The sequence below is a fragment of the Pogona vitticeps genome, chromosome 13 (assembly GCF_051106095.1).
Source record: "Pogona vitticeps strain Pit_001003342236 chromosome 13, PviZW2.1, whole genome shotgun sequence".
Taxonomy (NCBI): domain Eukaryota; kingdom Metazoa; phylum Chordata; class Lepidosauria; order Squamata; family Agamidae; genus Pogona; species Pogona vitticeps.
This window is the reverse complement of record NC_135795.1, coordinates 736,938-749,206: the sequence shown is the minus strand read 5'-3', so window position 1 is coordinate 749,206 and position 12,269 is coordinate 736,938.

Below are 12,269 nucleotides of genomic sequence, written 5' to 3'. Positions count from 1 at the left end.
GCCTGGGGGTCTGGTGTAGTTTGACCCTGACTTGTGTTCAGGAACCTGTGTTTTAAGAAGGATGACCTGTTTCAAACAGCAACGCCTAGTGCAACATCTTTGGGGGGGATAAACATATCTTGCAATTCTAAAAATTTCTGCTCAGCATATCTTATTAATCCCTGGAAGTAGCTAAAGCGACTTCATTAAGCCTCTCACGTGCACTCCAGCGCATCTTCTGAATTCAGCCTCGACCCTTTCCACTGGCCTGTGGCCACCCCTGCATCCACCAGCACTGTGCAGACATTACCAAGGATGGCAGCACACCGGGCCAGCGCAGCATGACAGCGATGGCCTTTTGCTCCTATCCTGGAGATGCGGATTTACCTGCTCCGAGCAAAACAGAATCTCTCGAGGGCTTACACCAGCACTGGTGTAAGCCTGAAGCTTAGCATTGTGGTGGGGAGGGCTCTCCCCAGCCCCAGTATTATTTATTTTCAAGATGAGCAGATGCAGGCTGGGGCTGAGTTAGACTGTGGGCGCTGTGTCCTAATTTCTGCTCAGCAGATGGGATGCAGGGCTGTGGTGCTGTGATTGCAGTTGTTAGCCTGTTGGTCTAGTCCTCAGGCGAGCAGGGTTCAAATCTCTCTTTGGTCCCAAAGCTTAGTAGGTCCCCATGAACCCGCTGGAACATCTTGGCGTGATCTACCTCGCAGGGTTGTTGATAGGAAGTTAAAACTAGAGAGGAAGGGAATCGTGTGTGTCCCTCTGCTCACTGAAGAGAAGATGTAAGTTATCCCATAATTAATCAGTCCCTGTCATTTCTCTGGGAAAGCTTTGGTTGCTGAGGGCTGGTGAACCCAGCTTCTTTCCTCCAGGGAGGGAGGGAGGGAGGGCCTGCAGTTTGATGCAGGCCAATATTTTCCATGTTTTTTTTTTCCTGAATTAAGATTTAATTAGGATCCCTCCCTGGTCTCACTCTGGAGAAGTTTTGGCTTTAAAGTGATGCCTCGCTGCATGAATTGCGGAAATACTAGCAGGTGTGGCGCAGGGGGGAAATCATCACCCCTGGTCTCTCCGTCTTGCCTGGAGGTAGGCAATGGCACAGGGCTTCAAAATTCCTCCCCCTTGGAGGGGTGGACTAAATTTATGAGAAAGAAAAGAGGAATTTAAGGAGGGCCTTTTTTGCACCTTGACTGTAGAGATTAGGTCTTGGTGCCGATGAGCCCCCTTCGGTCTGACCTCACAGCAACTCGCAGCCATGGGATGGGCAGGGGCCTATTTTGGTGCAAGGGCTGGGTTCCACCCCACCTCCTGACTTCATCCTGCTGCCTTTCTTGAGGGGGCTTGTCCCATAGAGCTTTTTAGGCCTGTCTCACCTCTGTGGAGTGGGCAGGCTCTCCCCAGGAGCTGTGCTGGTGCCCCAAAGGTGCAGGCATGCTTGGAGGGGGGGGGGTGGAGAGAGAGGCTGTGGCTTGGCTCAGACAGGCCAGGCATTGTCTTCCCCCTGGGTGGCAGCTGCGTTTCCGTTTGTGACAGTAAAGTTTATTCCACTGCAAGCAGAGCCAGGTACTTTGGCGGGTGATTAGAAAGCAGCTTGTTGAATTGGCTTGGGTTCTAATCTGTTTGTTTTCAGACTTTCTCTGTGGAGGCGAACGCCAGCCTCTTCCCATCTGCAATCTGCCCTTCCTCGCCCGTATTTGAAGTCACAGATTCAAATACGGGAAACGACTCTTCCCTCCCTAAAGCTTTGAAAAAGATAGTTTGCAAAGGGCTAGAAGGCCGATAAACCCCTTTCTATTTGAACAGCGCAACGGGCTGCCAGATTCTTCCTTCTTATCGGTGTTAAGCCTTTGGGTGAGATGGCCTCAATTTACTGCTTGCTTGTTAATCTCTCTACTCGGAGTTGTATAATGAGTTGGTGAACTTCTAACAGCCGCTGACATCTTCAGGGAGGTATATGGTGCACATCCATGAGCTTTTCTTTGGATAAGCCATCATTAAAAGTTAAAAAAAAAGGGGGGGGAGTTAAGTGCAGCCCTCCCCTGGCTGTTTCTGCATTTCCCAGCAAGAAAAAAAAATGGCAAGGCATGGATGCCTCCAAGAGTTGGACGTTCAGCTTTTAAACAGGAACGCTTTAACAGCCAACATTGAATGTTTTTCAATTACTTCCAACCACATTCTGTTTTGGGAGGGGCCGTTTCAGTAGATTGGAGAGCCCCAGAGTGCAACCAGAGGTTGTAAATTGGCCCACCCGCCTTGCCCACCCCCTGTTGAAAGGAGCAGTGTCTGCATGTCATGTAGTCAGAAGAGGGACCTGATCCTATGAGGGCTTGGGACTCTTGGGGGTGGGGGTGGCAGGCGTTCCAACAGCAAGCGAGGTAGGAGGGATCGGGAAGTCCGTGACGACTCTCTGCATCCGTCAAGGTCGAGGTGTCATCCTCCAGTGTCCGGCCTCGAATGGATGTAAATTACCGATGGTGCTGATGGTCTTTTCGCCATGCGAAGCTCTTTCCTTCTGGATAGCGCTGATGTCAATGGTCTCTCACAGGGGTGCCTCACCTTTCTGATCCCCAGAAATACCCCATTTCATACTCGGCAGTCTGTCGAGGACCTGCCTACGCGTCCACCAATCCAGCTGTCACCCTGCGGTCTTCTCTCCTGCCTCCCGCCCTTCCAGTCGTCCTGATGCAGGCTGCTCTCTCCTACTTGCTAATATGGGTGGGGGAAAGAGTGATTTGCTCCGGGGGAGATTTGTCAATAAACCGGAATCTGAAAGAGAAGAGCAGGTGCCCTCTGGATTTTGCAGCCATGACGGGTCTGTCCCGAGTAGTTTCCCGGGACAAAGGTGGGATGTGTGAGTTGGACAGAACACCTTCTCTTTCTTGGGGACCCGTTCTCCCAAACGTTGGTGTGCAGAGCAATTTGAAGCACGCAGGCACATGCGCACACCCTCTGGCACCATTTCCTCCTGGGTAGGGTGGCTGGCAGCTTCTTAAAGTGGCCTCTGGGATCCTACCATTCCATCAAGATCTAATCTAGGGATATTAATTGAGGAAGTGAAAGGAGACTGGTGGTGGCTTCTGTTCTTGAGATTTGTGGGGGGGGGGGGGTTCTCGGCAGGCCAGACAAAAAGGCAGAGCAGGGTTTCGGTTGTCATGGCAAGGGCCGGGCCCTCCCTTCCCTGCCCGTGCCATCTTGGGTAACTCGGCCGCCCGTTGCAAGTTCATCCCGACAGCTTTTCCCTGAAGGCCTCTCTCGGCTCCCTTCTCGGGCACATGGTGCTCAGAGGTGCTCCCCTGGGAACCCACTGCTTCTCCCTTTCCTTCCTTCCTTCCCTGCCTGGGTCTCTGCAGCCTTCAAGGACCCTTCAAGGAGAGACCGCTATCCTGCAGCCTTCCTTGCAAGATTATGGCATGGAGTTCTTCTCTCTCAGGAGCCCTCCCGCTGTTCTAAAGCAGCTGTAGCATCTCTGCCGCTTAGAGCGTTGTTTTCCAGAGCGTGCCGTCCTTAACACGCACGGCGGAGGAGCCGCTTGCCGAGTGTGCCGTTCTTCTGCCGGCATCTCCCTTGCCCGCCGTGCTTTTGCTGGGAGCCCCCGTGCTTCTCAGCTGCTAAAATAGCTAGACTGCAGAGCTCAGCCTGCCTGGCAAATGCCTGCTAAGAATCCGTATTACATAATTCTTCAGGGGGAAAAAACAACAGCAGAGGTTTGAGCAGCCTCTGAAAGACTGGCAGATGAGCTCTCATGAACTGCAGTCAATTTCATCTCATGCGTTTTAACTGTTATCCTCAGTTGGCTGGTGTGTTTGTGTGTGTGTGAACGCACAGTTTTTAGGAGAAACAGGTTGTAAACACTGAGATCAGAGGGAAATGCAATGCAAAAAAGAAAAAGTAGTTGCAGTGGTCATTCACAAACCGGTGTTAACGATTGCAAATATCTTGGCACTGGCAAGGAAATTAAAACTCCTTGTGGAGTAGCAGGCCGGGGTTCTTCTTTTTAAGCTTAAGGGGAGAGGACCGACTCTCTCTGCCATGCCTGGTGCTCTCTCTAAAAGGTGCTGCAGGACTGTTTGTTTTGCTGCAGCCACCGGGCTCCCCTCCCCTCCTTCAGGATTTGGCACCTCTGTAATTCACCCAAATCCCTTGCCCTCTGACAGAAGACGTGGCTGGCTGTCTTCCACAGCCAGAGAGAAAAGACCCAAGCTTCCAGGACGTTCAGGTACTGACCTTGAAATGGCCATTCATCATTGCAATGAGGGGGCGATGAAATCAGATGCTCCCTCCTCTTGCATACAAAGGGAGCCTCCACTTGCTCTTCCATCAGCTTTCTGTCGTGGCACGAAATCGCTCCATCTGGGGTTGGATTACACCAAAATGAGACTTTGCTTGCACCAACCCCAAACTCCCCCCCTGTTCCCCGACAGGTCTGGACCCCAAAGCACAGTGGTGCTGGGGGGGGGCTCCTAGCAAAGAAAACCAGGTGCGCTCTTGCTGAGGCTTCCGTTTGGGTCATTTCTCCCATGGGTAGACATTTCCCTGGCAAACTGGTATGCTTAGAAAGGTATGGCATGGAAGTTCGGCTTGCACCTTTCACCTATTTCCGTGTTTTCTGTCAATTCCTGAGACAATCGTCATCCCCCGAAGATCTGCTCACCTGCCGCAAGAAACCCTTCCTATATTTCTACAAATTTCTCTAGGGATGCACAGGTAGCTTAAAGGCATTCTTTTGGAAAATTCCACCAGTATCGATGGAGCTCTGTAAAAAAATCATTGGTTTTATAAAAGCATCTGTAAATTTTCATAGGCTTCCTATAAAAGCTGGTACGGAAGTGTGTGCGTTTTTTGAGTTTTCCTTTCTTTTCTTTGTTTTCTTTTTTTACCTTCTCACTCAGCAACGTGCTGTGTAACATTGAAACTGTTGGTCTCAACCAAGCCAATAACCGTGCCCACGATTGTGGTATGTAAAGATAAAAGCAGGGCAGGAGAGTTGAGTGTTCTTTGTCACCTTTTTAACACAAAGTTTATATAAACTATTATCTTAGGGTAGGAGTTCAGCCCACAGCCAGCCTGGCTGAAGAGGCAAAGGTGTGACACAAGAATCTAATGAACGCGAGTCTCCTCCGGAGGGTCGAGAGGGGGACTGTGGGTTCCCCCAAATGTTTCAGCCTCTCCCACATCCACGTTGGCCTTTTCCAGGGAACGCAGAATGTGCATGAGGGAGGATTTGAGGGAAAGCTGTAGGAGGGTGTGGCTTCTCCAGCAAATGTGCTGGACTTCCTGCATGCTGTGTGGATGATGGGAGTTGTGGCCCATTGCCTTTGGCAGGGCCCAGGTTGGGGAAAGGCTGCTCCGGGGCTCCTGGGGGGGGCATGGCTAGGCTTTAGGGGTGCATCCATCACAGGGCAGGATTGCCCACGATGAGCCTTGGGGGAGCATGTCTGGCACCCTTGAGCTCCTTCCTGTGAACACGTCTTCTAAGGAGCCCCCAAGCTCTTCATGGAATGCAGAAGACCACCATCGTTTCTCTTTGCCCCAAGGGTGTGTGAGCAGGGCCTGCTGTCTTCCCTCTGACATCCGAGGGGTACCTTGAAAGGGGTCTGAGGGCCCGAGTCGCGAAGCTTCTTTCCTGGAGACTGAGCCCATAACACACACACACCCAGTTCTCCTAAGATGGGCACCAACAACGCCAGCGACTGCACCAGCCTTCCTGGGGCCCCTTCTGCTTAGAACTACAGCCCTGAATGTGAACCACCCACAGGACCAGCTCCAAAGCGTGTCCATCCCAGCTCTCTCTCTGCCAGGCGAGGTCTTGTAAGGTCTTTTCCTGAGGCCGTGGCGGTTTTGGGACTCAAACCTCTTGGAAGCCTCGGAGGTTAAGAAATCCGGCAGCCGACCACCTGGGAAGGAGATGGATGGGCCACCAAGGGTTTCTGGAATCCTCAGTGAGCGCTCAAGTCCATCCCAAAAGCTCATTCCAGGCAAGGATGGTGCCACGCGCCTCTCCATTAAGCAATGAACTGTAACGCGATACAAAAGAGCAGCTGGAGACCCGATCCCGAGCGGTTTGCCAGCTATCGTGCTGCTGTTAGCAGCGCAGGAAGCAAGCTCCTAATTAAGCCATCCCCATTAACGGCTGTCTTGATGACATCTCCTTCCTTGCTGTTTCAAAGACATTCTGTGTTGGAGCAAAAGGGCTGATAATTTCCTGTCCTCTTAGGGACTTGCTCAGGTGAATGGCTTCTGTGAAGAGGCCCCTTCTTCAGATGTTCAGGCAAGCCGGCCGGCTCGTAGGCCGCCCTGTCCGTGGGCAGGACAAAAGGGACTCGACTGGCTGGCGTTAGAACACCCAACGGGTTGGTTTTCAAAAGGAGGTGAGGTTGAAAACATGCCTAGGGCAGTCTAGTGGACGCTTTTGGTGTAGGGAACATCCCTGGGCAGATTTAGCAGAGCCGAGACAGACAGCAGAAAGTGGGGCCACAGACATTCAGAACTGGGCAGCGCTCGCCAGATGAACCGTACTTCATTGGGAAGAAGCACCTCGTCCTTCCTTTTTGCCACGAGTGATTCCAACAACTTGGTGGAGGCACTCAGAGCTCTGGGGCCAGCATTCTTTCCCAAAAAAAGAGCAGCTTGGAGTGCCAAGAAAGATGTTCTGACATGGGCTCAGGAGGGTGAACGCCAGCCAGCGTTTCAGACCTGTGGGAAATGTCGCCTCCTGGGTTTGCATGTGTGTGTGTGTGTGCCAGGTGTGCTTTACAGTCACAAACGCAATCTACTTTTCCTGGCAGGCTGGCCATGTTCTCTGGGAGGTGACGTGTGATGAGCGTCGATGGCTTGAGCCGCTTATCATGGCTGTGTTCACTGGCTTCTCCGATAGGGGACGGCTCTGTTCGTCCAGGTGGTGAGTTCCCAGGCTGTGCTGGCAGAGGGCCCCTCTCTCCAAAAAGTGGTCAAAGCAGGCAGAAGGCTTGAGGCTTTTGTCCCCAGCTGGCAACCAGGAACAGGACAAGAGAAGAGGCTCTGCTGCTCATAGTTTGTTTCTCGGGGAGAGGGGGCTATGTACTTCAAAGACATGAGGCCCACATCCAAGGAGTTGTCCTTCCTGGAACGATTGTTCTATGCTATCAAGCCATTTCCGACTTTTGGTGACTCTACGAATGAGTGACCCTCCGAAAGATCCTCTCAGGGACAGCCTTGTTCAGCTCTTGCAAACGGAAGGCTGTGGCTTCTTTTATGGAGTCAATCCCTCCCACATTGGATCTTCCTCTTTTCTTCTTTCAACTTTTCCTAGCAATATTGTCTTCTCATGGAATGCTCTACTAAAGTACAGTTGTTGGCTGTTGCTTAGTTTAGTAAGTTACAGTGGAGTAGTAGGCCTGCTGCCTCAGTGGGGCATATGGTGGCTCTACTCCTCTATACCTCCTGGTGATTCCGATGGGCCTGCTCCAGATCTAACTTACTACACTAAGCACTAAGATTTCAATTGTTGAATCAGAGAGGTCTACAGAAGGGGGGAGGTTTACCATAAAGCCATTGACCTGCTGGCTGTCCTTGAGTTGGAACTGGCCATTGCATTTGGGCCAAAGATCATCTGAAAACATGTGGGGCTTCTGCAGTTCTCTCTCACTCCCGGGAAAACCTTGGGTGGCCCTTCATTTTGATCTGGTGGAAATTTGCTTGCCAAATGGCCAGCTGCGGTAATTAATGTCCTTTCAGGGGTTGCCCTGGAGATGCAGCGACCCAGCTGGTCGGCCACAGAGGAACCAAGCCGGAAGAGGGTCATGATCGGAACACATGTCTTTGTCCTCTGAAGAGGGATACTCTTTGCCTACTCAGGGCCACCTGTAAAAAAAAAAAAGTTTGTGCTGAGAGCAGCAAGTGGAAATTTCCCTTCCACCCCTGTCCCCTTGCGAAAACATCGTAAAAACAGCTGTGGCATTCTGTACCTTTCAGCCAGCAGAGAAAACAGCAGCTATAAACGAGGCTTTTTAATTACCCAGCACACAAATAAAGCAAGATAAACGATTGCTCAAGCAGCCGACATGCAACGGGGGCTCCGCTCAGGAAGGACAACGTGTGATCCGACTGCTTAATCTGCCTCTAACCCTTGTGTAACTTTAAAGAAGACGACCCTCTCGTCTCCCTTCTCAGCGGAATGTGCGGCTTGGCATTCTGTTCCCGGTGCACATTAATAAAAATGACTAGCGTTAAGGTCAGGAGGTGCACACGTGTCCCAAGAATCTCACTCACGGAAGATTTACAGCCAGGCAATGAAAAGGTGTAAGTGAGGAACGAGTTAGAATCTGGTCTGAATCCAACGTTCTCCTGCCTGCCCTTCAGCCGCCTTCTCGTCTTGCGCTGCTGCCCCAACCATCTGGCTGAAGAGTGGCGATGCCCGCGCTGCGGCTGCTCTCTCCCTTTTTTCTTCCCTCTTGTATTTCTAGTATAATGAAATCGGGTAGATCCCGACAGGCAGTAACCTGCCCCCCGGGGGTGGGTTGGGTTCTGGGGGGTGGAGGTCTCCAGCCAGGAGTGGCTCCTCAATCCTCCTCTTGGGGATGCCCCGGGACAGCAGGGCTTCCTTGAGATCCCACAGGCTGGCTCCTCTCCCACAAGGCCCAGTGGGGGGATCAGGCACCCATCCTCTGGTTCCACAAGCCAGCTGTCCAACTCACTGAGCTGTTCATCCAGTGATCCTTTGGAATATCTGGACATCGTGGCGAAAAAGAAATGGACGCGCAGGGCGGACTGGCCGTCGTGAGATTTCACTCCCTTTGTTCAAAAGAAAGTTGTCTAGTTTCTGGAGGGAGCAAAGATGTTGGCGTTCCCGCCTCAAGGCAGCTTTTCTCTTATTAAAAGAGGAGATGAAACCCTAACCCTCACCGCCGTTCCCAGGTGTCCCAGTCAACTCGATCACAGCGTCAGGAATAGACCAAAGAGCCGCTCCGGCAGGAAAAGTCACGTGAAGACAGCTCTGGTCTGGTCTATTTTTTCAAATAGCTCCGTGGCTTGGCTGCCTCTCGGCTTTTATGGTTATGTTAGGGATGGTGTGCTGTCTTGTTTTTACTACATCATGTTCTTTATTCCTTCCTGCTGCCATAGTATCTACTGTGATGCAGTGCACCCTAGAAATGCCTTCTTCATCATCATCATTGTGTGCCACTGAGCCGGGGTTTTCCAGGCGGAGGGAATTCTCAGAAGCCATTGCCTGCCACTCCATTGGAAGGAGCCCTGGAATTCCTGGGCAGCTGGCCCAAGGCCACCCAGGCTGGCTTTTCTCTCCCTGGAAGTCTCAGCAGTGGGGGATCCAACTCCCAACACCATCGGAGCTACTGGGCTGAAGCTCACAATACAAATTCCTTAAATAAATGCATAAAAATCAGTATACATTTCTTGAATTGGAGGGAGGGAGGGAGGGGGGACTGATTTTGATTGATTTTGGGCCATCCCAAGAGGTTTCCGCTCTGATGGAAGGACCCCTACCATGTTTTGAGACAGAAGTGGGGAAACTTTAATCCTCCAGCTGTGATGAGCTTCCTCTCCCATCAACCCCACCCACCACAGCCAACAGTAAGGGTAAATATGGGAATTGTGGTCTGTACCTTTTAGAAGATAAAAGGCTACCTCTTTCTGCTCTTAGCAAAGCCTGGCTCTGTCCCTTGGGATGGTGATGAAGCAGGAGGAGGAAGCAGCAGAGGAGAGGACCAGCAGCATTTGGTCAGAACCCGCTCAAGCGGGCGCTGGCCTTTCCCACGTAGAGACACACAATGCATCAGGATGGAGCCGCCTGTCCCTAACAAGAAGGGGATGGGACTAAGATAAGGCTGTTTATCCAGACAGCCTTTCCTCTTCCTCCTCCTGCTTCTAAAGGAGGGCTTCCAGACCAGCTAGGTTTGCTTTGAAAAAATCCTGATCTCCAGCACCAGGCCTAGGGAAACCTCTGTATCCCAAAACCCGGAAGGACAACAATGATCATCCAGAGCACTGGCCTCCTGAAGTCTTGAATGGAAGGGAACATTTGTGACTTGTTCAGGCGCTCCTTCATTCAAGCACCTCAAGGCTGTGTGTCCGCGGACCCTTCGCCTCCCATTATCGTCCCAACAACCCTGTAAGCTTGGTCAGGTTGTGGGGAAGCGTCATCCAAACCAGAGTTCCCCGATGTGCTTCATAACCACGTGGGGATACGAATCCTGCTCTCCCGGATCCCTAGTCCAACATTTTCACTGCAAGACCACGCCAGGCTCTCTCTCTCTCTCGCACGATCTCCTTTGAAGGTTCCCGTTGCTGCCTCGCGTCGAAGAGGTGTTTGTTTTGCTCTTCTCATTGCTGGTTTCCGAAATGTGTTTTGAAAGCCGCTTTATAAGCCTATTTTGTTTTTTGATTACTCCCACGAGCAAAGAGGGAGAAGCGTTAATGAATCCAGGCGGTGGTTTGTGTGCGCTGGAGCATCTGTCTCTCTTTCAGCCGGAAACGTCATGATTTTTATTTTATTTTATTTTTTGCCTCTGGGCAGCAGAAGCAGCATCAGCATCTTGTCTCATCCTGTCTGAACGGGGGATCCACTTTTGTTCCTTGACAGCCGATGTAAAGAGCATCTGTGTCTGGAAGAGATGGAAGGCCCAGCCCAGCAGCTGCCTCTGTGCATTCCGGCTACGGTCCTGCGGCTGCCGTCACACATGAGGAAAGGCTGACGCCTCCCTTCTCTCTTCTCTCCCGCAGAAGATGGTTTCCCCAGGAGGGTTTGGAAAGTCTCCTTTGTGCTTGGGAGGGTCTAACGCCTTTCTTTCTGGCATCTCCCCGGTGTCGATGCCTTCAAATTTAGCCACTCCTTGAAGGTGAGGGACGTGTGGTGGATTTCGCTTGCCTCCTTTCCTCACCTCTCCAGTTCTGCTGCATTATTTCCATCCCCAAATAGCATACACCAGAACTGCCAGGCTGGCCTGAGTGTCAGGCCAGGACCCAGGAGTCCTGGGTTCGAAACTCTCCATGGCCAGGTAAACTCAGTCAGGGGGCAGGGGTAGCCCTGGTGAAGCCACATCTTAAATATCTCACATACTCTGAAAACTCTGTCAGGCGCACAACATCAAAAAGAAGTTATACGAGCCAAATGGATACCACCACAGAAGAGTGACCAGGTACCAAATGATGTATTGGTGGCCTTCGTACCATCCGGGATGGGATAAAGTCTCCGGCCTTGGGCAGGGGTTCGACTAGAAGACCTCCAAGGTCCCTTCCAACCCGATGACGATTCTAGGATTCTATATACAAAGTGGCTTCAGGTTTGAGGTCTCCCTGCACGCTTCTAAGCCCTACAGCTCTGCCTTCTTGGCCTTGAGCTTCCCACAATGCCCTGATTTCCCACAATGCCCTGAACATTGTGTCAGCTGGGGGTCGAAACGGCTGGTCCAAGGCCAAGCTCCGGCGGGACCCTTGAACCGAGGTCTCCATCACTCCCACTTGCCTGGAGTGGGAGATCCCAGTGGGCGGCCTCCATTGCCCCAAGAGTGGCTTCTGGTCTTGCCATGGAGATAGCCCTTCTTTTCTCCTCTGCCCCACTCCCTCGGCTCCAAAGAGTCTCCCAGCTCTCCAGAAGGGAGGATATGGCGGGGTGGTAGTGGTGGAGAGAAGGTGGCGGGGCATTGATGGATGCCACCTCCTGGTTGAGGCCAGCAGATGCGGGAAGAGGAATGGGGCCAAGAAATCCCGTGTGGCCACATCTCAGTGAGCAAGGTCAGGAGAGGACAATTCCCTGCCCCCCCCCCACCCCCCCCCCCCCCAAAGGAAATGGAAACGCTGACGACACAGCAGTTGCTTATCAGGGATCAGTCTGACGTGAGCCACTGGCAGGGTCAGGCCTCCCCAGATTGTCCAGGCTTAGCAGAAGAAGGAGGGCTATAAAGTTCTTCCAGAATTTTTCTTTAAACTTAAGAGAAACAACCCGCTACTACATGACGTTTCCTCCCTTTATCACAGACGTCAAGACCTGGATTGTCTCGGAGACATTGCTGAAATTCCTCTTGTGAACTCCGGTAAATTGGTGAAGGAGGAAACAGACCTGCGTCCACCAGGCTGGGCTAAAATCAGAACTCCTCCTGATGAGTTTTCCTTGCACCCTGGACTCTCGGTTCAGGGCCATCCTTGAATCATTGTCCTGGCCTGTGAGTTGTGTTGCCTCCTGTCCCTCAACCCACATTGCCCGTAGTCGTAGTCATCGTGGGGCCCTGCCTCTGAAGGCCACCTCCACCGGTCCCTGGTAGCCTTTAGTTTTTGAAGGGTGGTGGGCCAGG